This window comes from Lithobates pipiens, unplaced genomic scaffold (assembly GCF_037356315.1).
Source record: "Lithobates pipiens isolate NorthernLeopardFrog02 unplaced genomic scaffold, aLitPip1_a1.2 Scaffold_3, whole genome shotgun sequence".
Classification (NCBI taxonomy): Eukaryota; Metazoa; Chordata; class Amphibia; order Anura; family Ranidae; genus Lithobates; species Lithobates pipiens.
Genome location: NW_027507790.1, coordinates 53952034 through 53979442, shown reverse-complemented (window position 1 = coordinate 53979442; position 27409 = coordinate 53952034). Strand labels below are relative to the sequence as shown.

General features: G+C 44.2%; 1 protein-coding gene across 5 annotated transcripts in view; it reads right to left on the bottom strand.

Annotated features, from left to right (window-relative positions):
* Window positions 1-27409, bottom strand: part of TANGO2 (transport and golgi organization 2 homolog) — a 243668-nt gene that overhangs the window by 176004 nt on the left and 40255 nt on the right. For 2 of the 5 annotated variants that reach the window (XM_077461700.1, XM_077461704.1), the window contains exon 1: window positions 5253-5410. The exons of 2 other annotated variants lie outside the window; for them this stretch is intronic. The gene's annotated coding sequence lies outside the window, so the exon portion shown is untranslated. Of the gene's footprint in view, window positions 1-5252; window positions 5457-27409 lie in introns of those variants that run through there. One more of the 5 variants, XM_077461702.1, reaches the window with a different exon arrangement.

Below are 27409 nucleotides of genomic sequence, written 5' to 3'. Positions count from 1 at the left end.
TTGAGGGTTGGGATTTTGTATTTAATATTTATTTTCATGTAAATTATTTCTTATGAGCAAAAGGCTCAAATCAAGCGTTTCTAGGGAACAAAAAAATGTTTAAAAAAAAAAAAAAAAAAAAAAAAAAAAATTACCAATCTGCTCGATTCACACTCCCTAGAGAATAATTGAATTTTTCTCCTCCAGCATTTTGGAGCTTCGAGCCTCAAGCTGCAAAGCGCTGAGGTGTGAATGAGGCCTAAGAGATGGAAGATCCATCTGCGTTTGCTAGATATATCAACAGTATTGGGACGCCTGCCATTACACGCACATGAACTTTAATGGCATCCCAGTCTTAGTCCGTAGGGTTCAATATGGAGTTGGCCCACCCTTTGCAGATAGAGATCTGAGAAGGCTGTCCACAAGGTTTAGGAGTGTTTATGGGAATGTTTGACCATTCTTCCAGAAGCACATCTTGATATCATGGAATACTTTCAAGTGTAGAGGAGGGGTTTGGGGTTTTATAGACCCCTGATCCCTTTATAAAGAGTACCTGCCAATTTTTTTTTAATGAAATGTACAGAATATCGGCAGACATTATCGGCATTATCAGCCTGAGAGGTGGCCGAAATGAAATTATGAAAAAGTATTTCATTTATTTCCTATACAGCCAAATCTGAAAGGTGCTCTTGGGTTACTGCACTTCCCACATCCCCACTGTTCTCTGTAACGCTGTACTGAATAACCCTGGCATAGTGTAAAGGTTGAATACAGCATTTAATGACTCTTTATGGAATTACTGAAGAGAATAAAGGGGCTCATTGTTTTATGTGGAGTTTACAACCCTGTATAGTTAAGTTATGGTACTCTTTCAGCAATGTTGAAAACCACATAACAATGAAGTAGCATACACAAAACTAGCATTAGAAAAACAAAAAACGCCAGCAATAACAAGGACAGTTCTCATTGTGTTTGAGGCACCTTCATACTAATGCAATCTGAGGCAGAACCTTTGACATTATTTTTGTTGCCGTTCTAACCTATGTGTCCTTATGATGCCATGTCTTATATAGGGACAAAAAGTACGGCTGCATTCACATTTGAGCTCAGCTTCTTTGGTCATTTTGCAGGCATTTTTGAGCAATTTTTTTTTTTTTTTTTTTAAGGAGCCTGAGGCTTGCGTTTTTTTTTTAGTTGGTACCAAAGGAAGATTATTGGGGCCAAAAAGATTTGAAAATTCAAGGGACACTACGCTCAGATATGAACACGCACAACTGAAAACCAGGGGATTTTTTGTTGTGGAGTTTTTTGAGCCACAAGCTAAAATGTGTCTTAAAGCTGGATACACACTATACAATTCTCTTTAGATTTTCCAAAACCATATAATATGAGGTCAAACCTTAAACAGTTTACATTTGTATGCAATCAGGCAGGCCCTTGCACTACATGGTCTTGGTAAATCTGAAAGTAAGCAAACAAAAGTTATATGATATGTATACAGCGAAAGAGTAATTTCATCTATTAAGTTCTAGACAGAAATAAAACATGACAAATTTTAACTCTACACTAAAAAAAAAAAAAAAAAAAAAAAGCCACAATGACTTTGCGTTTATATCGGTCATGTGCTACAACACAAAACAGATAAAAGCGAACGTATAATATATTGCAGAAAAATACTATACTAGATGTGGTGGCTGCATATTTGTGCTTATTTTCACCTGGTGATCCAGCCAGTATGATTGTTGTTTTTCAACCACCTTTACCAGATTATACTATCCATCAAAAGTGGCAGTTATAGAGTTAAGACAAGCCATTTGAAACAGGGGTGTTTACAATGATCAGCTTCTATTCATTTGGATAAAACAGTTATCCTTAAAGAAAAGTGTTTTTGTAACTGCTTATAAAGAGTTAGCTTCAATTTGTTAGTCAGGTTCATATAAATCTGTTAAGGTATCTAACCTTAGGAGTATAGCTTTCCTGTGCACCCCTGGACAAAACGAGTAGTTATCCTGTGCAGTGCGGGCAAAGACCCACTACAAGGGAATTTTTTTTTCCTGGAGTTCTGCTTCAATCACTTAATGACCAGCAACATACCCGTATTTCACTGGACTTTGCAGGTATCATCCAGGTATAACCACTGAGACACAGGCACCATCCTGGTACTGCTTTTTAGAGCCAGAGGTTGGCTCTCTTGTAATAGCAATCAGAGCAGCTATGTAGCTGCTTGACTGCTATTTCAGCAGCAGGAGAGGATGTCCAACCTCCCCAACTCCCGTGGCTTGCTTGGGCTCTCCCGTCCCACCAGGAGACCTGGGCGACTAGTCGGCATGTCCACTGGCCAGCCAGCCAGATATTGGGATTGGCTTTGATCAGCTGTTTGGTATGGTAAGATGGAAGCAGTGACATCACTTCTGGTTTACCCAGATGTCAACGGCGCCGTTTTTTTAAAATTAAAGCATTCAAAAACACAGATCTTGGTGTTTTGAATGGTTTTAAGGACTCTGTGCAGGGACAGACCTGTCAGAGTCTGCTCTCCCCTATGGGGGGGGGGGGGAAGCAGATGATTACGGATCGCCTGTCCATTTTCATCCAATCCACCAGACAGATGGAAAATAGAACATCCATCTGTCTGGATTTTGTGGAGTGGGCGGATCGGATGTCAGCGGACATGCCACCGATGACATCCGTCGCTCCATAGAGCTCTATGGAGCCACCGTTCAGATCCGCCTGAAAAAAAACTGACAGGTAGATCTGAATGGTCTGCATGTGTGAAAGGGGCCAAAGGACAGAGAAAGGGTTTTGGGTCTTATAGACCCCAGATCCCTCCATAAAGAGTACCTGCCACAAAGGAGGTTTACATTCCTTGTGACAGCAATAATAAAAAAAAAAAAAAAAAAAAAAAAAAAATGTAAAAAAGCAACACTGTAAAAAAATAAAAATCAATCATTTTTTTTTTTTTTTTTTTTTTAATTAAGTTCCCCTGTCCCCTCACACATGCAAACAGCAATCGTCCAACACATGTGCATTATTGCTGCGAATGTCAGATCATGGGCAGTAATTCTAGCATTAGACCTCATCTGTAAATCTAGTAATTTTAAGGTTTTTAAAGAGTCATATTTTTTTTTTTTTTGCATTAAAAAAAAGGTGTATTTTTTTCCAAAAAAATTGTGTTGGAAAAACCGCTGTGCAAATACCATGGGACATAAAAAACTGTAAGCCCTTGTACACACGGTTGGAGACTCCGACGGAATGTGTCCTATCGGACTGTTTTGTTGGATAATCAGACTGTGTGTGGTCTCCATCGGACTGTTTCCGTCGGTATATCCGACGGACCAACTTTTCCAACTTGTTCGTAAAATTTTCCGACAAAATGCTCCGATCGGACATACTCCAATCATGTGTAGCCTACTCCAACGGACAAAGTGCCACGCATGCTCAGATCAAATTGATAGACCAAAGCTATTGGCTACTAGCCTGAACGTAGTCCCGTCATAACGAAATAACGTCATCACGTTATGTACAATCGGATTTTCCGACAACTTAGTCCGACCGTGTGTATGCAACAGTTTCGGACAAAATCCAACGGCTTTGGTTGTCAGAATGTCCGACCGTGTGTACAAGGGCTTACACCCACCAATTTATTCTCTATGGCTTCTGCTAATTCAGCCACCACATTTAAGGATTGGCAAGTTGCAGTAAAATACATTTTGTTTTTTGGGTTTAGATATGCTTTATCAATATACATCAGAACTTTGTGCAAAAGTGAAAAATCTAACTGTTAGCAACTATCTAAATATAAAATCCAAATTCAATTGCTATGTAATGCAAAACAAAGAACCTGCTTGTTTGCAATTTTCTTTTTTTGAGCAAGGCCCTGTCCCCAGCACTAAAAGTCTAAGGGATTTATTTGAATGGCCTGCTGCACCCCTCTAAAACCGCAGCTTCAGGGAAATGGCTTTTGCACTCTGATTTTCAGCACCTGCAAATGCAATGAGTGCTTAGATGTGTGGGGGTGCCATTAAGAATGAATAGCAGCCCCGCACGTGTGCAAAAGAGCAGCGTGTTGTGGTTGTGGGAAGAGGTACGATTCCCACACCTGCAACCACCCGTACAAGTGTGAACCAAAGAGTATAATTGGACCCCGTCTCCAGGAGCTTAGAGTCTATGGGTATAATGGAACACTGTTCCCAGGGCCTTGCCATCCAGAAGTAAGCGGGGGTCCCTGTACCCATGAGCTTACAATCTAGGAGGTAGAATAGGTCTCTATACCAATGACTTTACAATCTAGAGGTGTGCGTCTTTTGCAAACAAACCATGGAGGGTTTGAGCCTAGTAAAACCTTTCAAAAGCAACCCTTATTTTGTCTTGTCCCCCAGGGCCACACACATCTCAGGACAACAGAAGCACACTTTTTTTTGTAGATTATCTGACATAATTCAAGTTAACATTAAATCAAAGGGAATCCAATGGGTCACAACCTAGAGGTGTAATAGGTCCCTATACCAATGAGCTTACGATCTAGAGGTGTAAAAGATTCCTATACACATGAGCTTAAAATGTAGAGGTGTAATAGATCTCAATACCAATGAGCTTATAATCTAGAGTAAGGATGAGCTCAGACGTGTTTGCATACTCCACGTGCAGCGCTCGCCAGGAAGTTGGCGCAGCGCTGCGCTAATCACAGGCAGTGAGCCATTGCCCCGATGCGCGGCTGCAGAGATCGGGCAATGTCTCACTGCCTGCGATTAGCGCTGTGCCGACTCCCTGGCAGGCTCTGCACGTGGAGTATGCGAACACGCCAGAGCTCATCCCTAATCTAGAGGTGTAATAGGTCCCTGCAGCCACGAGCTCGCGATCCTAGGAGGTGTAATAGGTCCCTGCAGCCACGAGCTCGCGATCCTAGGAGGTGTAATAGGTCCCTGCAGCCACGAGCTCGCGATCCTAGGAGGTGTAATAGGTCCCTGCAGCCACGAGCTCGCGATCCTAGGAGGTGTAATAGGTCCCTGTAGCCACGAGCTCACAATCTAGAGGTGTAATAGATCCCTAGACCCAAGTATTTTAAAGCTAGCAGTAGTTAAATAGGAATATTTTGCAAACTATTTTTTCCCATTTTCTCTTTTAAAATACAAACACACAATCTCTGTTTTATCACAATTAATTTTCAAGGCTTCCTCCTCTAACAATGCAGGTATAAGGTCCCCTGACTTGCAGCAGCAGCCCCATGCTCTCTGCTCCTCACCAGCTGGAGATAATACTAGAGACAGCGTGCTTACCTCCTTCTCAGATGTCAGTCCTCAGGGTGTCCACGCTCTATTATTTCTGTCTGACTTCCACAACACAGAGATCCTATTCCTAATAAGCATAACAATCCTCACCATTTGTACTCCACACTGCTTCCGGGTCTCCGGTCACATGACCACCAGTGACGTATAGGTCGTCTAATTCTGGTTCAGATCGTCAGAAAGGTACAGATCGGTATACATTAGAATGGGATTGCTTAGGAGAGGGGGAGGGGAGGAGCGGCAGATGTCACACGATGGATTACATGGAAGGGTGAAAGGACTCAGCACGGTGTGCTCGATTGCCAGAAGCAGGTTACAGTGCTTTAGGTTTGTTGTATCGGTGGAGAAGTCCACAGGTCGGAATAGCAGGTGTGTTAGACCCCCATACACACCATTAGATTTTCTGCAGATTTTTGTCTTCAGATTTACCAAAACCATGTAGTGCAAGGGACTGCCTGATTGCATACACATTGAAACTCCTAAGGTTTGACCTCCATATTATATGGTTTTGGTAAATCTGAAGACAAAAATCTGCAGAAAATCTAATAGTGTGTATGGGGCACTGTAGGCAACAGAGAGAAGATGGGGTGCACTGTGGGCACCAGATGGAATATGGCGTGTACTGTGGATGCCAGAGGGAAGATTGGGTGCCAAAGAGAAGATAATGGTGCACTGTGGGCACCAGAGGGATGATGGGGTGCACTGTGGGCACCAGAGGGATGATGGGGTGCACTGTGGGCACCAGAGGGAAGACGGCATGTACTGTGGGTGCCAGATGGAATATGGCATGTACTGTGGGTGCCAGAGGGAAGATGGGGTGCCAAAGAGAAGATAATGGTGCACTGTGGGGTGCAATAGAGAAGATGGGGCGCACTGTGGGCACCAGAGGGAAGATGGGGGGCACTGTGGGCACCAGGGGTAAGATGGGGCGCACTGTGGGCACCAGGGGTAAGATGGGGCGCACTGTGGGCACCAGGGGTAAGATGGGGCGCACTGTGGGCACCAGAGGGAAGATGGGGCGCACTGTGGGTGCCAGATGCCATATGGGGTGTATTGTGGGTGACAGAGGGAATATGGGTTGCCAAGATGATGGGCACTGTAGGCACTAGAGGGAAGATGGGGTGCCAAAGAGAAGATGAGGTGCAGTGTGGGCACCAGAGGGAAGATGGAGTGCACTGTGGGGTGCCAAAGAGAAGATGAGGTGTACTGTAGGTACCAGAGGGAAGATGATGTGCCCTGTGGGGTGCCAAAGAGAAGATGTGGTGTACTGTATGTACCAGAGGGAAGATGAGGTGCCCTGTGGGGTGCCAAAGAGAAGATGTGTGTACTGTAGGTACCAGAGGGAAGATGAGGTGTACTGTAGGTACCAGAGGGAAAATGAGCTGCCCTGTGGGGTGCCAAAGAGAATATGGGGTGTATTGTGGGTGCCATTTGAAAGATGGGGTGCCAAAGAGAAGATGAGGTGCACGGTGGTGTGCCAGAGGGAAGATGGCGTACGCTGTGGGGTATACAAGACTGTAAAATTTAACAGAGCACATGGGGTTCACTGTGGGTTATAGGTATGCAAAAAAGGACATGTGATGTATAGGAATGTGCATGGGAGGGCTATTGACTTCACCCCAGGGTGCAGAGAGAGACATGGGTATGTTGCTGGGTGAAGAAAAAGAGGACATGGGTTGCACTGTAGGGGATCAGAATAGAACATGGTGTATCAAAGTGTACATGGAAGGCATGGGGTATACTTGAGGTGCAGGAGATTTCTAACATTTCAGCGAGGAGAGGCAGAACGGGGAGATGTAAACAAGGCATTTCCCTGTTCTGCCTACCAACATGATAGGGATCTACTGCTCCCTGCCATCAGGAGCTGTGATCTCTGTCGTGTTGTAGTGAGCCCATCCCCCACAGTTAGAATCACTCCCTAGGACACAATTAACCCCCCTTGTGTTTAACCCCTTCCCCGCTAGTGTCATTTACACAGTAATCAGTGGCTATTTGTAGCTCTGATCGCCGTATAAATGACAATGGTCCCAAAATAATGTCGAATGTGTCTGCCATAATGACGCAGTCCCAATAAATTGCAGATCACCGCCATTGCTAGTAAAAAAAAAAAAAAAAAATTTATAAAAAAAAATGCCATAAATCTATCCCCTATTTTGTAGACGCTATAACTTTTGCGCAAACCAATCAATATACACTTATTGCGATTTTTATTTCAAACACAAATATGTAGAAGAATATATATCAGCCTAAACTGTGGAAGAAATTTAATTTTTTTATATATATTTTTTTGGGATATTTAATATAGCAAAAAGTTTTTTTTCAAAATTGTCGCTTTTTTATTTTATTTATAGCACAAAAAATAAAAACCACAGATGTGATCAAATACCACCAAAAGAAAGCTCTATTTGTGGGAAAAAAAGAACGTCAATTTTGTTTGGGCACATTGTTGCTCAACCGCGCAATTGTCCGCTAAAGCGACCCAGTACAGAATTGCATAAAATGCTCTGATCAGGAAGGTGGTAAAGTGGTTAAACCAGTGGGTACAAGGTGCTTTGTGGTTAGTATTCGGCTGAGCCCAACATGCCCCAAAAGCAGCCAGCTATGTTGAGTGCATGTGGCCTTGTATGGTACAGGAGGGGGTTGGGTGATCTCTCCTTGCCACTTTCCTAGCTGGCCCTGTTGTATGTGCTAAAAAAGGATGAAAGGCTGTGGTTTGGATTGGTGAAGGCAGCTCGCAGCCTTTTGAAAATAGAGCGGAGTGTGGAGTTCCCCTTTAAAAGCAAACGTTAGCCCATGGAAATCCAAGGGGTTAGAGGTGGGAGATAAGAGCATTGCAGAATAGAGTGGGGAGTTCCCCTTTAAAAGCAAAAGCTAGCCCAAAGAAATTATATGCATTAGAGGGGGAAGGTTAAATGTCACATGTTGGCAACGTAACATACTAACATAACCTGTGTGAAAATCTCCTTAAAAAAATACATAGGGGTGAAGCAGCATAACAAAAAAAAAGTGTCAAGTTTAAAGGTGCGGTGCAGACTTTGGGCGTGCAGTGAACAAATGCATGTGAGCAAGCGCAACAGCCGCTTGCGCATTGCACAGTGCATACGTTGATCTCACGCAGTACTAAATGTACTTGTGGGCACAGCAGGCTTTCTCTGAAAAAGTTACTTTCTCATTCTATTTTGGGCATATTTGTTACTTGCGAAGTTGTTACTAAACTTCCTCATATCACCCCATAATATTGGCACTTCCATCTTCTGTCAATATTGATTTGGAGATGCCGCGTGACATGTCCATAGTGGCGCAAAGATTGCATTCTCTCATGCGCCTAGAACGCTATAGTAAATGGGGGATTCGCACTCTGTTACCGGCGCATTCGTAAATATGAAAATGTGCGCTGTGCCTCGCCGTAAGCATCTACGGATGGCGCACGTCTTTCATAAATCACCCCCTCAGGTTGGACTTAATGGACTTGTGTCTTTTTACAATCTTACCTACTAAGTAACTATCATTCACTTGTGCAGCAGAGCCACTTTTCAAAAAGATTCCTAGTGCCTGTGCATGTGTTCTGCACAACTATTCATTGCTATCGACTCAGAGTGAGTTCATTTTCAGAAATCCATGGAAATAAATAGGGTGTGAAAAGAGCATGCGTGGGTCATGCCGGAAACATTTTGATCAACAAGCTCTGCAGTCTAGTTGACGATGTACTTACCAGTCCCTGATCCAGTGATGTAAAATTGGAGGGGCAGGGGACTTAATAGATGAGCGTAAATGCACCAAAGGTGCACTACACTGACCTTTACATAAACCAAATTTCATTGTATATATTGCAGGATGTAAAAATATTTTTGCATGTTATGGTTTCATATGCTTCTTCTTTCATGGCATATTTGTTTTGTTTGTTTCATTTTGTATTAAAGCATTTTAACACAAATTTGTTTTTCTTGGCTTTTTTTTCCCACTGTAAAAACCCTCAGGGCTAGCTCTTGGGAGTAAGTCTGTTGTTGTCAATGGCTACTTAACCTCCAGTGCTTCTATTTGCCATTTATGATTGTGCCCGCATATACAGTTTTGTAATACTTCTCAGGCTAGGAAGCATTGGCAATTTATAATGAGTTCCCATCCAGGGTTGCCACTTGCCATGTTTTGACCAGGACAGTGCAGTTTTAGACTGGGTTTCACACTGGGGCAATGTCAGACATTGCATGTGATTAGCAGCGCACTGCTGTGCAAATCACATGCAATGTCTGTGCAATGCAAATTCAACCATACAGATTGCATGGCTGAATTTTCATCGCATTCGCACCAAAATGGTGCAGGACCCTTTTTTTGTTTCGCACTGGAATCGGATTGCATGGGAGTTCACACCCATGTGATCAGATTCCTGCATGACTCCACTATGCAACCCGATCTGGGGGTATCATTGACTTTCTGTTGACACCCGCAACGGTTCGCATAGGGCAGTGTGAACTTTCTGCAAGTCTTATGTGATGCTGGAATCAGCACTGGAATCACGCTGCACTTAGAAACCACTGTCTGTATTGTTTTAATAAAACAAACCTGCTTTCAATAACCCTCACCCATTTCATGCCACGCCCTGCAACATCCCTGTCCCTCCTGTTAAGTATTTTCAGTCTAAGGGTGGCAACCCTATGGTTCCCTGCTCTTTTACTGCCTGCAATGTATCAGCCCTATCATATTTTCAAGGCTTCACATTGGGTATGATGACATCTGTACTGTATTTTGAACAATGGGCCATGTTCAAGACAAGAAACTGGTCACCTAATGCATAGGCAGCCATCTGGGGCAACTGTCCCCCATAAAAACCGTGTAGGCAAATCAGAGTTCTAGTTAACAAATGCATACTGACACTGCAAAATTTGGCCTGGGCATATAGTCATCAATGACACCTTGTCACGAAAGGTTAATCTGTAGACCTATATTTTGCACACAATGCATTCTAGCTTGGTTGGTGTAGAGCCTGTGAAAAGGTGCTTAATGCTTATTGTTGAAATCCTTGCACCCACTCCATTTTAGCATGTTCTATGCACAGCGATCTAACAATGGGTAGAAAGTAAGAGAAAACAAAGTGCTGTTTTACTTACCCACTCTTATTGTAGCCTGTTCTGTACAGAACAACCTAGAGTGGAGTGCGTTAAAGGTTACCAAGTAGGATGCAGTAAGGCAAAGTGCTGTCCTCCTTGCACCTACTCCATTTCAATATTTTTTTTTTTTGTACAGAAAAAAAAGAATAAACATAGCATGAAAAAGCATTTAGTGTGCTCATTAACTACATGGCTTATAACATGAATCATATACAAGATATTCGAGTAAAACATATAAGTGTGAGGTATGACAGAAAACATTCCAATTACTCAAGAGGAGGTAAGCAAAAGTTCCCTAAAGTAAACATCTTTAAGGCTACTTTCACACTGGGGCGGGCGTCAGTGGCAAAGTGGCGCTATTTTTTGCGCCGCTATTCGACCACTAGCGGGACGATTTTAACCCCCGCTAGCAGCCGCAAAAGTGTTCAAAGCGGCGCTGCCCCATTGATTTTATTGAGCAAAGGCGCTTTAGGAGCGGTGTATACACGGCTCATACAGCGCTGCAAAGATGCGGCTTGCAGGACCTTTTTTTACCGTCCTGCAAGCTCACCGCTCCAGTGTGAAAGCACTCGGGCTTTCACACTGGAGAGACAGGAGAGGCTCTTTGCAGGCGCTATTTTTAGCGCCGTAAAGCACCTCAGTGTGAAAGCAATCTTATGCCCCATACACACAATCAGATTTTCGGAAAACAAATGTTGGATGTGAGCTTGTTGGCTGAAAGTCCGACCGTGTGTATGCTCCATTAAACATTTGTTGTCGTACCATAAAGAACGGAAAAGAGGAATCAAAAAGAAAACACTACATCCCAATATTGAGTAAAGGCAGTAAGGGATTAGAGGTAACAAACCTCGGGACTTTAATGGTGTTAGTATTAAATGTATTGGAAATTAATAATTTATCAACAATATTGAATAAAACGTGTTCATTTTATTACAAACATTTAAAAACATGAGACCACCTCGAATTTATACATGTTTCGCTCAGTGGAACTTCTTCAGGAGACTTGGGGTATGGCATCTAGTATGCTACAGAACACAAAATAAATACTCATGTTTCATAAAATGTACACGTTTTATTCAATACTCTTGGTAAATTATTAATTTACAATACATTTAATACTAACACTGTTAAAGTCCCGAGGTTTGTTACCTCTAGTGCCTTACTGCCTTTGTTGTCGTACTTTCCGCCAACAAATGTTGGCTAGCAAGTTCTCAAATTTTCCACCAACAACACTTTGTTCCCAGAATTTCTGATCGTGCGCACAAAAGTTCACGTGTGCTCGGAAACAAGCAGAAAGAGCCGTACTGGATATTGAACTTTCTGTTTTCTCAGCTCGTCGTAGGTCTTGTACGTCACCATGTTCCCACATTAGTAATTGTTGGCCGACATTTGTGTGACCGTGTGTATGCAAGACAAGTTGGAGCCAACATCCTTCGAACAAAAATCCACAGTTTTGTTGTCGGAAAGTCCAATCGTGTGTACGGGGCATAAGTCTTATCTATCATAGAAGTGATATACAGTGGGTAAAGAAAAGAATCAACTCCCTTTTAAAATAATCACATTTTGAAGGCAGACAAAGTTTTTGTTTTATCTAGCTGTATATACTCAGTGCACCTTATAACATCCAAGTGAAAAATATAACACCAACATGTCAGAACAAAATAAAAAAAAACAGAATCACCGAGTTGGAAAAAGTATCACCCCCTCCTAAAAATAATTGTAAACTCAATCAGGTGTAGCTAATCACCTTCTCAGTGGCACACAAAGCCATTTGAATTTCAACTGTGATCAGCTGTGGTCTTTTTGATTATCTGTTGGGCAACTGAAGCAAACAATTAACCATAAGTGGCAAGGCACTGCCAAAGGATCTCCAGGATAAAGTTGTGGACAGGCACAAGTCAGGAGATGGATACAAAAACACTTCAAAGACTTTATCAATGCCTAGAAACATAGTAAAGGCTATTAATAAAAGGGGTTCTAAAGTCAGAAGATTTTTATCATTCTATGCACCCCCAACAGACCATGTTTTGGGAGTTTCCAGGTCCACGAATGTCTAAGCCATCCGCGACACTCCTCCTGATTGGCCGAGACACAGCAGCCACACCATTGGCTCATGCGGCTGGCAATCAAAGTCAGTCAGCCAATCAGGGGAAATAGGGTTTGGGGCTTCACGTCTGAATGGCCATACAGAGCTGTGACTCGGCTCCAGTGCCCCCATAGGAAGCTGCTGACTGGGGGCTCTTGATAGGAGGGAGGGGCCAAGAGCAGCAAAGTGAGAACCCCCGAGAAGAGGAGGCAAAGCAAAACCAACTGCACAGAGGAAGTAAGTATAACATGTTTGTTATTTAAAAAAAAAACAAGACTTTACAATCACTTTCAAGCACCCGTGCAAGATAAAGGAAAACCTGCCAAACATGGCCCGTTGCTGGGTATTTGAGGACAGGGTTGAGAACCACTGTCCTAGATCAACTTTACCTATACTTCTCTTTGAAGGTTTTATTCACTCAGGTGTGCGTGCATTTAGGTACAATGAGTTTAGGCATACCTCCCATAGGACACACCCCCTGCCATGCCCCCCTTAAAGAAGCATTTTAGACATCTCAAGTCTCCCAGAAGGCTCCTGCACACCCGCAAGTACCTCCCAATCTCCCGGGAATGATCAGTGTGGTGGCTGTCCCTCCTGCTGCTCACCGATCATCTCCAGCTTCTCTGTGTACTCCTCCCCCGTCCCCCTCCGTGTCCTTCTCTGCTCCCCCGTCCCCCACTCTCCCGCCAGCTGTGGGAGGAACTAGTAATAGGACACAGTGAGCGAGACTGCTCCTGTGATTACTGAGCAGAGTAAACTGTTTACTCTGCTCATTTTATGAATGGACAGGAGCCTCTGTCTCCTGTTCATTTACCTCTTAGTGCTGGGGAACCTGTGTCCTCAGTCCCTTTGTCTGTCTCAAAGGGGAGATGTCAGGGGTCTGTTTAGACCCCTGACATCTCACCAAAGTCACCCCAAAAATAAAATATTGTAAAACAATTCCAAAAAATAAAAAAGTGTAAAAAGATGTAAAAAAGCATTCTGAAAAAAAAAGCGAAAAACATATTAAAATGTAAAAAAAAAATTATTAAAATTAAAAAAAACTACTGACACTGTCCACTGCCATTCACCCCCTTCCCCAGAAGTACTGCGAAAGTGATTTAAATGTTTTCCTGCGGGGAGGAGGGGCTTTTGTGGGGCAAGTGCCACCTCCCTAAAACGAGTTTGCCACCACCCTGAAATGAGTTTTTGCAGGTTGGGATGTCTGGCATTGTGCAAAAAAAAAAAAAAGATTGGTACTACTATTCCTTTATATTGGCTTTTAAAATTTACGAATGCAGCAATTTAGAAATTGGATGAAAGCTTTAGCACCGTAAAACACTTTTTGATAGATAAGTAATGCATTATAGATATAAAACTCAGACCAAAATGAGAGACAAATGAGGAGGAAAGAGTGACTTTGTTCCAAATGAGGGACAGTCCCTTGAAATCAGGGACAGTTGAGACCAGCTATGGTTTAGGGCACCCCATTTAATTTGGTTTTGGATTTTTAATGGGCTTTTTCATGCTCCACGATCACACAAATGAAGTGCTTGGACAGTGGCTGGCGCATTTGGGATATCATTAAGAATGAATGGCACCGCAGCGCACCTACTGGAACATGCATGATCATGTGCTGCAGGAACATGTGCAATAGCACATACGTTTCAGCGTTGCACCAGTGTAAACAGGGCCTAACTCTACGAATTTGCTACATACTGACAAAAAGTTCATGTTTTTTATTAGATTTTACATGATTTAAGAAGCTTGATATCCAATGAACACAGGAAAATCAGGTAAAATAAAACTGCAACAAGCAAACCATTTTTTACTGTAAGCTAAAGACTGCTGTGATTTTCAACAGCTCAAAACAGTGGAACCCATATAGCGCTGTAACACTCCTATGAGCAGCTAACCATGTAAATGTTAAATGCTGCAGGTTTGGAAATCTTTTCAGAAAAAGCAAGCTGAGGTGGTAAATGGAAGTGATGGCTGCATGCATAACATTTGCAGATTAAAATTGTTATCCCTCTTAGATTATAATGACTACTTTCTTGGGGTCATTTACAGAAATGGAAATAGTAGGGGGTTGAATACTATTGTTAGAACTTGGAGACCCATCAATGACCTGATAACATGTAGGTTTATGCTTTGTCTGAACAAACACCATCGCACACAGATGGCTGAATAAAACACAAAGACTAAACTGAACGAGTGCTTTCCAGAAACTAAACAACTCTTTCATTCCTGCACACTGTAGGACATTGATTTACTGTATACTATGCCTTGGAAAAGTATTCACCCCCCCCCCCCTTGGCATTTATCCTGTTTTGTTGCCTCACAACCTGGAATTAACATGGATTGTTTGAGGGTTTGCATCATTTAATTTACAGAACATGCCCACAACTTTGAAGATTTTTTTTTTATTATTGTGACGCAAACCACAAACACAACAAAATAACAGAAAAAGTCAATGTGCATAACTATTCACCCCCCTAAAGCCAATACTTTATAGAGCCACCTATTGCGGCTATCACAGCTCCAAGTCACTTTGGATAAGTCTCGATGAGCTTGTCACATCTTACCACTGCAATTTTTGCCCATTTCCCCTTGCAAAACTGCTCCAGCTCCTTCAAATTGGATGGTTTGCGATTGTGAACAGCAATCTTTAAGTCTGACCACAGATTTTCTATTGGATTGAGGTCTGTGCTTTGACTAGGCCATTCCAACACATTTGCATGTTTCCCCTTAAACCACTCAAGTGTTGCTTTAGCAGTGCGTTTGGGGTCATTGTCCTGCTGAAAGGTGAAACTCTGTTCTGGCCTCAAATCACACAGAGTGGTACAGGTTTTTCTCAAGAATATCCCTGCATTTAGCACCATCCATCTTTCCCTCAACTCTGACCAGTTTCCCAGTCCCGACTGCTGAAAACTATCCCCACAGCATGATGCTGCCACCACCTTGTTTCACTGTGGGGATGGTGCACTTTGGGTGATGTGATGTGTTGGGTTTGCGCCAGACATAGCCTTTTCTTTGATGACCAAAAAGTTACATTTTTAGTCTCATCAAACCAGAGCACCTTCCTCCATACATTTTGGAGAGTCTCCCACATGCCTTTTCGCAAACTCAAAACGTGCCATTTTGTTTTTTTGCTGAAAGTAATGGCTTTCTTCTGGCCACGCTGAACTCTATGGTCATCCTATGTACAGATACTCCAGTCTCTGCTGTAGAACTCTGCAGCTTCTCCAGGGTTACTTTAGTTCTGTGTACTGCCTTTCTGATTAATGCCCTCCTTGCCCGGTCCGTGAGTTTTGGTGGCAGGTTTGCTGTTGTGCCATGTTCTTTCCATTTCTTATGATAGACTTGATGGTGCTCCTAGGGATCATCAAAGATTTGGAATTTTTTTATAACCTAACCCTGACTTGTACTTCTCAACAACATTGTTCCTTACTCATTTTCTTGGTCTTCATGGCAATGTTTGGTTAGCGGTGCCTCTTGCTTAGGTGTTGCAGCCTCTGGGGCCTTTCAAAAAGGTGTATATATATGTAGTGACAGATCACGTGACACTTAGATTGCACACAGGTGGACATCATTTTACTAATTATGTGACTGAAGGTAATTGGTTGCACCAGAGCTTTTTATGGGCTTCATAACAAAGGGGGTGAGTACATAAGCACATGACAATAATCCATTTTTTATTTCTGAAAAATAGTTTTATGTATATATTTTTCTAATTTTACTTCACCAACTTAGACTATTGTGTTCTGATCCAGCACATATACAAAAGCAAGTCTTTTTGGGTATGTCTCTACCAGCTTTACACATCTTTAGTGAAATTTTTGCCCATTCTTCTTTGTAAAATAGCTCAAGCTCTGTCAGGTTGGATGGAGAACATATGTGAACAGCAATTTTCAAGTCTTGACACAGAATCTCAATTTCAATGTAGGTCTGGACTTTGGCTGGGCCATTCTAACACATGAATTTGCTTTGATCTTATGCTCTGATCTAAACCCAGGGTTGGCAACCCATCGATCACGGGCTCCCCGTCGACGGTGGGTAGGTGCCAGGTAGAACAGGTCTATGCCGCCGACCCCACTACTGCTAGCTGCCGGTCCATCTCTTTCCGCCCTCAGCCTCCTCCATTGCACCTTTGATTCTTCTCTCTCTCTCTCCCCTCCAGCCTCCTCTAGCACTGTCAACAGCAGAGAGCGAGAGGCAGCACAGCCCAGGACGGAGAGCGGGGGAAGAGCTGGCAAAGTTAACTTTTCATGTTAACCCGCAGGTGATTGGTTGCTAGGTCCTAAGTAACCAATTGCCAGCCTGTTAATATTAAAAGTCACTTTGCTTGCTCCTGCTCCCGCCCCCTGTACAGAACTGTGCTGCTTCTCAGACTCCTGTGTACACAAGTAGGATGCTATGGGAGGGAAGACCACCCCCATGGCAGTTTCCTCTACCACCCTTCACATCACCCCCCCCCCCATCCCTGCATTCTGAATGCAACGCACTCCTGATCCCTACATTCTGAGCGCAACGCACTCCTGGTCCCTGATCTCTGCATTCTGAACGCAACGTGCTCCTGATCCATGCATTCTGAGTGCAGCAATCTCCTGGTCCCTGCATTCTTAGTGCAGAGCACTCCTGGTCCTTGCATTCTGAGTGCAGCGCACTCCTGGTCCCTGCATTCTGAATGTAGCACACGCCTGGTCCCTGATCTCTGCATTCTGAGCATAATGCATTCCTGATGCCTGATCCCTGCATTCTGAGCACACCACACTCCTGATTCCTGCATTCTGAGCATGACGCATCCCTGATTCCTGCATTCTGAGCACAACGCACCCCTAATTCTTGCATTCTGAGCACAGCACACCCCTGATTCCTGCATTCTGAACACAACGCACCCCTGATCCCAGAATTCTGAGTGTAATTCACTCCTTAACCCTGCATTCTGAGCGCATTGCACTCCTGATCCCTGCATTTTGAGCATAATGCACTCCTGATCCCTGCATTCTGAGCGTAACACACTCCTAAACCCTGCACTCTCTTGTAATACTTTATTTGTGTCCACTACGTTGGGGAACTATTTTGGGGTTAAAAATGTATCATCACCCAGAGTAGATAACAAAGGCAGTGTGTTTTGAACACTGTGCAGGAAACACACATGGAACATGCCCTTCTGGCACTACATTCTGATGTGAATCAGCCCTAACAGCAGTGCCCGGTGATCTTTGACTTCATCTGTGTTGTTCAAGTAGATCTCCATCCTTCTTGATCTAAATCATTCCATTGTAGCTCTGGCTATATGTTTAGGGTCATTGTCCTGTTGGAAGGTGGACCTCTGCCCCAGTCTCAAGTCTTTTGCAGACTCTAACAGCTTACCTGTCCCTAATGAAGAAAAGCATCCCCACAACATGATGCTGCCAGCACCATGTTTCACAGTAGGGATGGTGCGTTAAGGGTGATGTGCAGTGTTAGTTTTCCACCACACATAGCGTTTTGCTTTTAGGTCAAAAAGTTCCATTTTTGTCTTATCTCACCAGAGAACCTTCTTCCACTTGTTTGCTGTGTCCCTCACATGGCTTCTGGCAAACTTTCTTTCAACAATGGCTTTCTTTTTGCCACTCTTCCATAAAAGCCAGATTTGTGGAGTGCACGACTAATAGTTGCCCTGTGAACAGACTCTCACCTGAGCTGTGGATCTCTGCAGCTCCTCCAGAGTTACCATGGGCTTCTTAGCTGCTTCTCTGATTAATCATCTCCTTGCTTGTACTGTCAGTTTAGGTGGATGGCCATGTGTTGGTAGGTTTGCAGTTGTGCCATACTCTTTCCATTTTCAGATGATGGATTGAACAGCGCTGTGTGAGATGTTCAAAGCTTGGAATATTTTTTTTTTATAACCTAACCCTCAGGGGTCAAGTCCTGGGAAAAAAAGTGTGGGAACTCCCACCCAAGATCCATTCCCCCACAAAAAAAAAAAAAAAAAAAAGGTACGCTCATATGCATATATACTGCACAGAAAATACAGTACAACATTTATTGTAAAGTGCCAGTTTACAAAAACAAAATAACGTGTCAAACAAAACAATCAACACAATGGGTGATGATCTTTCCCTCGCAGGGAATTTCTACCACAAATACACCCTGTTCCAAATTCTTTTACACAGCCCATTAGAAAATATCCCACAAACAGGAATAAGTATTGGCAGAGTATTGAAGAGTATTGGCAGGGTATTGCAGAGTATTGATAGGGTATTGCAGAGTATTGGCAGGGTATGTATTGAAGAGTATTGGCAGGGTATTGCAGAGTATTGATAGGGTATTGCAGAGTATTGGCAGGTTATGTATTGAAGAGTATTGGCAGAGTATTGCAGAGCATCGGCAGGGTATGTATTGGCAGGGTATTGCAGAGTATTGATAGGGTATTGCAGAGTATTGGCAGGGTATTGCAGAATATTGATAGGGTATGTATTGTAGAGTATTGATAGGGTATTGCAGAGTATTGGCAGGGTATTGCAGAGTATTGGCAGGGTATTGCAGAGTATTGGCAGGGTATGTATTGGCAGGGTATTGCAGAGTATTGATAGGGTATTGGCAGGGTATTGCAGAGTATTGGCACAGTATTGCAGAGTATTGATAGGTTATTGCAGAGTATTGGCAGGTTATTGCAGAGTATTGGCAGGGTATGTATTGTAGAGTATTGGCAGAGTATTGTAGAGTATTGGCAGGGTATGTATTGGCAGGGTATTGCAGAGTATTGGCAGGGTATGTATTGCAGAGTATTGATAGGGTGTGTATTGTAGAGTATTGATAGGGTATTGCATAGTATTGGCAGGGTATTGCAGACTATTGGCAGGGTATTGCAGAGTATTGGCAGGGTATTGCAGAGTATTGGCAGGGTATGTATTGCAGAGTATTGGCAGGGTATTGCAGAGTATTGATAGGGTATTTATTGCAGAGTATTGGTAGGGTATTGCAGAGTATTGGCAGGGTATGTATTGGCAGGGTATTGCAGAGTATTGATAGGGTATTGCAGAGTATTGGCAGGGTATGTATTGAAGAGTATTGGCAGAGTATTGCAGAGCATCGGCAGGGTATGTATTGGCAGGGTATTGCAGAGTATTGATAGGGTATTGCAGAGTATTGGCAGGGTATTGCAGAGTATTGATAGGGTATGTATTGTAGAGTATTGATAGGGTATTGCAGAGTATTGGCAGGGTATTGCAGAGTATTGGCAGGGTATTGCAGAGTATTGGCAGGGTATGTATTGGCAGGGTATTGCAGAGTATTGATAGGGTATTGCAGAGTATTGGCAGGGTATTGCAGAGTATTGGCACAGTATTGCAGAGTATTGATAGGTTATTGCAGAGTATTGGCAGGTTATTGCAGAGTATTGGCAGGGTAAGTATTGTAGAGTATTGGCAGGGTATGTATTGGCAGGGTATTGCAGAGTATTGGCAGGGTATGTATTGCAGAGTATTGATAGGGTGTGTATTGTAGAGTATTGATAGGGTATTGCATAGTATTGGCAGGGTATTGCAGACTATTGGCAGGGTATTGCAGAGTATTGGCAGGGTATTGCAGAGTATTGGCAGGGTATGTATTGCAGAGTATTGGCAGGGTATTGCAGAGTATTGATAGGGTATTTATTGCAGAGTATTGGTAGGGTATTGCAGAGTATTGATAGGGTATGTATTGCAGGGTATTGCAGAGTATTGATAGGGTATTGCAGAGTATTGATAGGGTATGTATTGCTGAGTATTGGCAGGGTATTGCAGAGTATTGGCGGGGTATGTATTGCAGAGTATTGCAGAGTATTGGCAGGATATTGAAGAGTATTGGAAGAATATTGAAGAGCATTGATAGGGTATTGCAGGGTGTGTATTGGCAGAGTATTGGCAGGGTATTGCAGAGTATTGGCAGGGTATGTATTGCAGAGTATTGGCAGAGTATTGCAGAGTATTGACAGGGTATTGCAGAGTATTGGCAGGGTATTTATTGGCAGAGTATTGGCAGGGTATTGCAGAGTATTGATAGGGTATTGCAGGGTGTGTATTGGCAGGGTATTGCAGAGTATTGGCACAGTATTGCAGAGTATTGATGGGGTATTGCAGAGTATTGGCAGGGTATTGCAGAGTATTGGCAGGGTATTGAAGAGTATTGGCAGAGTATTGGCAGAGTATTGGCAGGGTATTGCAGAGTATTGGCAGGGTATGTATTGCAGAGTATTGGCAGAGTATTGCAGAGTATTGACAGGGTATTGCAGAGTATTGGCAGGGTATTTATTGGCAGAGTATTGGCAGGGTATTGCAGAGTATTGCAGAGTATTGGCACAGTATTGCAGAGTATTGATAGGGTATTGCAGAGTATTGGCAGGGTGTTGCAGAATATTGGCAGGGTATGTATTGCAGAGTATTGGCAGGATATTGAAGAGTATTGGCAGGATATTGAAGAGTATTGGCAGGATATTGAAGAGTATTGGCAGGGTATTGCAGAGTATTGGCAGGGTATGTATTGGCAGAGTATTGGCAGGGTATTGCAGAGTATTGACAGAGTATTGCAGAGTATTGATAGGGTACTGCAGAGTATTGGCAGGGTATTGCAGAGTATTGTCAGGGTATGTATTGCAGAGTATTGGCGGGGTATTGCAGAGTATTGATAGGGTAGTGCAGAGTATTGATAGGGTAGTGCAGAGTATTGATAGGGTATTGTAGAGTATTGGCAGGGTATTGCAGAGTATTGATACTGATAGGGTATTGCAGAGTATTGATAGGGTATTGCAGAGTATTGGCAGGGTATTGCAGAGTATTGATAGGGTACTGCAGAGTATTGGCAGGGTATTGCAGAGTATTGGCAGGGTATGTATTGCAGAGTATTGGCGGGGTATTGCAGAGTATTGGCGGGGTATTGCAGAGTATTGGCGGCGTATTGCAGAGTATTGATAGGGTAGTGCAGAGTATTGATAGGGTATTGCAGAGTATTGATAGGGTATTGCAGAGTATTGGCAGGGTATTGCAGAGTATTGATACTGATAGGGTATTGCAGAGTATTGATAGGGTATTGCAGAGTATTGGCAGGGTATTGCAGAGTATTGATAGGGTATTGCAGAGTATTGGCAGGGTATTGCAGAGTATTGATACTGATAGGGTATTGCAGAGTATTGATGAGTATTGGCAGGGTATTGCAGAGTATTGATGAGTATTGGCAGGGTATTGCAGAGTATTGATGAGTATTGGCAGGGTATTGCAGAGTATGGATGAGTATTGGCAGGGTATTGCAGAGTATGGATGAGTATTGGCAATTTGGCAGGGTATTGCAGAATGCAACTTACTTACACACTAGTGACTGACCTCCTGGTATTTATTCTCTTCCCTTCTGTTCTGGGGGGAGAAGAAGTAAACTTGAAAAGTGCAGCGGCTGTGGCAACAGGAGGCATTGGGTAGAGGGGAGCGGGAGGACAGTCCGGCGCGCAGCGTGTGTCACACTGACTGACGGTCTCGTGCCAGTGCATGCCCACGTGCACGGCCGAAGTCATGTGACCGGTTGCTAGATGCGGAGCGGCCCCTGCCTAGCAACCAGTCACTCGGCGGCTGAGAAGCGGCGCGGACTACGCGCTGCATAGCCTCAGCCCGGCTCAGACAGCTAATGGGAACCGCGTTCCCGCTGTGGAAATAGTACGGGAACGCCGTTCCCATGCGTTCCCGCAGCACTCGAGCCCTGCTAACCCTGCTTTAAACTTCTCCACAACTTTATCCCTGACCTGTCTGGTGTGTTCCTTAGCCTTCATGATGCTGTTTGTTCACAGAAAATCTATATTTATACTGAGATTAAATTACACACAGATGGACTCTATTTATTAATTACATAGTTAGTCAGGTTGAATAAAGACACCAGTCCATCTTGTTCAACCTGAATGAGTGAGAGTTCATGTCTACAATTGTCCCTATCATTGTGCTTTATTAAGATGCTCATCTATTATATTATTATTTATGGTACCCATATAACACTGTCCGTTTACACAGCTCTCCACACATACATTGCACACTCACATCAGTCCTTACCCTCAAGGAGCCCACAATCCAAGATCCCCAACACACAGTCATATACTAGGGTCAATTTCGGACAGAAGCCAATTAACCTACCAGCGTGTCTTTTTGGAGTGTGGGAGGAAACTGGAGTACCCAGAGGAAACCCACACAGGCACAGGGAGAACAGGTGGTGTCATGGTTGGGATTTGAAGCAGCAACCCGTTTTACTGCTAGGTGAGAGTGCTAACCACTACACCACTGTGCCGCCAATTAGGTGACTTCTGAAGGCAAATGGTTCCACTAGATTTTAGTTAGGGGTTTCAGTGTAAAGGGTGCTGAATACAAATGTATGCCACACTTCTCAGATATTTATTTGTAAAAAAAGTTTGAAAACTGTTTATCATTTTTCTTCCACTTCACAATTATGTGGCACTTTGTGTTGGTCTATCACATAAAATCCCAATAAAATATATTTAAGTTTTTTGATAGCAACATGATAAAACGTGGACGATTTCAAGGGGTGTGAATACTTTTTCAAGGCACTGTATAATTCCCTGACTATGTGTGTGTGTGTGTATACATACAGTGCCTTGCAAAGGTATTCAGCCCCCCCCCCCCTCCTCCCGGCTTTTTACCTATTTTGCCACATCACAGCCTGGAAAATTTCAAGGGGTATGAATACTTTTTCAAGGCACTGTAAAGACTCAAGAACCAAAGTGCAGTAAGGCCCCAATTGTGTGTTGTTCTAATGTGTGTTTTTTTTTTTTGTTTTTTTTCTAATGTGACAGCATAGGGCAGCCCATTCATGCTAAAGAAGCTTCTGCACCTTATCGGGTGCAGAGATTGGTGCAATTTTTTGCTGTGTGTGTTTTTTTTTAGAGTGCCATTAAGAATTAGTGCCACCACAAGCACTATGTGCATATTGATGCGTTTTGCGAATGCATGGAGAAACACATGTTACTGCACACGTTCCTGGAACACTCAAGTATGTATGGGGCCTAACTGTTCTGGTTGCTGAAAACTGAAGAGGGAAATTAGTGAAATCTGATTTGTTGCCATAGACTGATTGAAATCTGACCTGTTCAGCAAGTACCAGCTGAATTTCAATCTGTGTCTGCCCTTCCCTGTTCAACAGAAGCCGATTGTTAGATCAACTTCTATCAAATAGACAGGTTGGAAAACTTTTGAGAATCAGCGGCTGCAGTCGCTGATCAGTGTATTCTGACATCCTGACATCTGGTGTGGATGGAAGAATCCGTTTTTTTAAAATCAGCCAGTGGACCATCAATGGCCAACTTTACAGTGCTGAGAGGCAGTGGGATCTCTCATGGAAAATGACGAAAACCTGACTGTCCTAGCTTGTGTTATTTGATCAACAAGATATGTCATATTCCTGATGTGACTGGGTGTGGCAGCTGTCATACTGTAGTCCAGGATCACCTCCACCCACTTGTATAAAGTGACTGTCTTTATTGGGATATGCAAACAGTCCAAAACAGTGGGAAAAACAGGGGTTTTCCATTGGCTTCATAGAACACAGTGGGGACGTTTTCACAGCTCAGCAATCTTAATCTCATTTCATTTGCTCACTCTCTTACAGCCAGGTACCAACTGTTTCCTCCCCATTTTTTGGGGTCTGAGGCATCTGGGATAACACCTTCAGGACCAAAGTCCCTGTAATCAAGGTATGGAGGTTTTCTCCTCTCAAAACTAATATCAACCTCCTAAGTTTCTGGATCCTATTAACCCCCTTAGCGGTAATCCCGAGTCTGGCTTGGGTTAGGAATTTACTGATAGGAGCGGTAACCCCGAGCCAGACTCGGGATCGCTTTGCTGGATGCAGGGGAGGACACAGGGAGAGTTACTTACCTTGTCCCCTGGATCCAGCAATGTCCTCCGTGCTGTGTGATCGAGCTGTCCTCCGCTCGATTCACAGTGCCGAATGCCGCCGAGCTCCGTTCCCTGCGGTGTTACGGCGCACGGGAGCGGAGAACGGCTGCAAATTCAAAAACGTAAAAGTACACAAAACACACACAGCGCTGTAATCTTATAGATTACAGTGCTGTATTACAAAATTACACACCCCCTTTGTCCCTAGTGGTCTGTTCAATGCCCTGCATGCACTTTTATATTATAAATACAGTTTTTTCTGCCTGAAATTTGGAGATTGTCCATAGCAACCAACAACTGTCCCTTTTTCAGTGTTTTAGGATTTGATTACATTATTGAATAGTTTTTATTATTCTATTCTATTCTATTATTCTATTTTATTATTATTATATTATAAACTTTATCATACCCGGGATGTCTGCTAGACTCTGGTTTGAACATATTTAAGAGAGCTATTCCTAAGAATTACAGGACTACAATATAAGACACCAAATTTCCATGCAAAATAATTGTACCGCTTTCAGCACCTAAATCCAGACTGAATCATACCGCCAGGGAGGTTAAGGATTTAGCAATCTGGACTACCCCATAGCCCGTCACCCTGCATGGGACCACAACACAAATAGTGGGGGAATACAGCTGCCATTCAGCATCCAGGACCCAACCCTGGTGTCCTGTACAGAACTGCCTTCCCACTACCCATGCCTCGATGTAGAGGTGCCAGAGGCAACATGGGACACTATTCTCTGTAGCCTAGAAAGGGCATCTGCATTTTGGTGTTGTTTTCCAGGCCTGTGTTCTACCACAAACTTAAACTCTTGTAGTGCCCGGGACCAACTGGCTACCTGGGCATTTATGTGTCTCTTCTATCTCATCCAGGTAATTTGGGCATAGTGGGTCACCAGATGGAACTTCTTACCAAGGAGAAAATAGTCCAGAGCCCACTTAATGGTGATCCACCCCTGCTTAAATATAAATTAGTAAGCTGCCAGCACAAAGATCTGTGATACCAAACCCAAAATTAAGTTTAACTGAAAAGTGCAGCGCTACATAAAAACAATAAATTACTATTTATTTATATATTATATACAAAATATGATTAACATGAATAATGAAACTGAAAAAAAAATGAAAATGAAATAAAAAGTCAATAAAAAAACATGTGTCCCTTATGCCGCATACACACGATCAAACAATCCGGTGGAAAAGTCCGGCAAACTCAAGTCCGCCAAACAATCCCCCCGTGTGTAGCCTCCGGCATACTTTTTTGACCCGAAAGTACGGCGGACTTAGAATGCCGTGTTGCACACCAATCTTCCCGCCGGACTCGCATTTCGGCGGACAATCCGGCAGTGTGTATGCCAGTCCGCCGTACTTTTGAAATGAGCAGACTTTTCCCGCCCGGAAGAAAAGTCCGCCCATTTTGAGCGGGTCTCCAGGTAGGCGGGGCCCGCGAAGGAGACGTCGCTGGCCCCGCCGCCTGGTATGGACTTAAAGGGGAACCCCAACGCCGAAAAAAAGCGGCGTGGGGGTCCCCCCCAAGTCCACAACAGACCCTTGTCCGAGCACGCTACCCGAGCCGTACCAGGCCGCGTGCCCTCAACATGGGGGGTGCCTTGGGGAAGGGGGGGGCGCGCGGCCCCCCCACCCCAAAGCACCTTGTCCCCATGTTGATGAGGACAAGGGCCTCTTCCCGACAACCCTGGCCGTTGGTTGTCGGGGTCTGCGGGCGGGGGGCTTATCGGAATCCGGGAGCCCCCTTTAATAAGGGGGCCCCGGATACCGGCCCCCCACCCTATGTGAATGAGTATGGGGTACAATGTACCCCTACCCATTCACCTGTAAAATAAAAGTACAAAAAAAAACACAACACACAAGATAAAATACTTTATTGCACAGCTCCGGGGGTCTTCTGTCTTCGGGGGTCTTCTCACCGGACTCCTCCGCTATCTTCTTGTAGCTCTTTTGCTAGCGGAGGAGTCCGGCTTTCTTCCTCGCCGCCGGCCTCTTCTTCCGACTTCGGGGGTCTTGTCCCCCTCTTCGGTTCTTCTGCCGGGCCACCGCGCCTTCTTATAGCTCTTTTACAGGCGGTGGCCCGGTCTTCTGTCGCCGCCGCCGCCTTCCGTTCTTCTTCTTCTTCTTCTTCTTCTTCTCCAGGAGATGTTGACTCGACGATCTCTCCGGCCGCAATGCCAGGGACGCGCTGCACTGCCACTTATATAGGGACAAGGGGCGGTGTCACATGGGTTTATGTCACATGGGTTGGTCACATGAGTTGATGTCACGTGGCGACAGTCCCAGCATCCTCCAGGACTGTGACATCGTAAGGGGGCGGGGTCACCATGTGACACCAACTCATGTGACATAAACCCATGTGACACCGCCCCTTGTCCTTATATAAGTGGCAGCGCAGCGCGTCCCTGGCATTGCAGCCGGAGAGATCGTCGAGTCAACATCTCCTGGAGAAGAAGAAGAAGAAGAAGAACGGAAGGCGGCGGCGGCGACAGAAGACTGGGCCACCGCCTGTAAAAGAGCTATAAGAAGGCGCGGTGGCCCAGCAGAAGAAACGAAGAGGGGGACAAGACCCCCGAAGTCGGAAGAAGAGGCCGGCGGCGAGGAAGAAAGCCGGACTCCTCCGCTAGCAAAAGAGCTACAAGAAGATAGCGGAGGAGTCCGGTGAGAAGACCCCCGAAGACAGAAGACCCCCGGAGCTGTGCAATAAAGTATTTTATCTTGTGTGTTGTGTTTTTTTTTGTACTTTTATTTTACAGGTGAATGGGTAGGGGTACATTGTACCCCATACTCATTCACATAGGGTGGGGGGCCGGTATCCGGGGGCCCCCTTATTAAAGGGGGCTCCCGGATTCCGATAAGCCCCCCGCCCGCAGACCCCGACAACCAACGGCCAGGGCTGTCGGGAAGAGGCCCTTGTCCTCATCAACATGGGGACAAGGTGCTTTGGGGTGGGGGGGCCTGGTACGGCTCGGGGGGGGGGGGCGCTCGCTCGCCCCCCCTTTCCTGGCCGGCCGGGTAGCGTGCTCGGACAAGGGTCTGTTGTGGACTTGG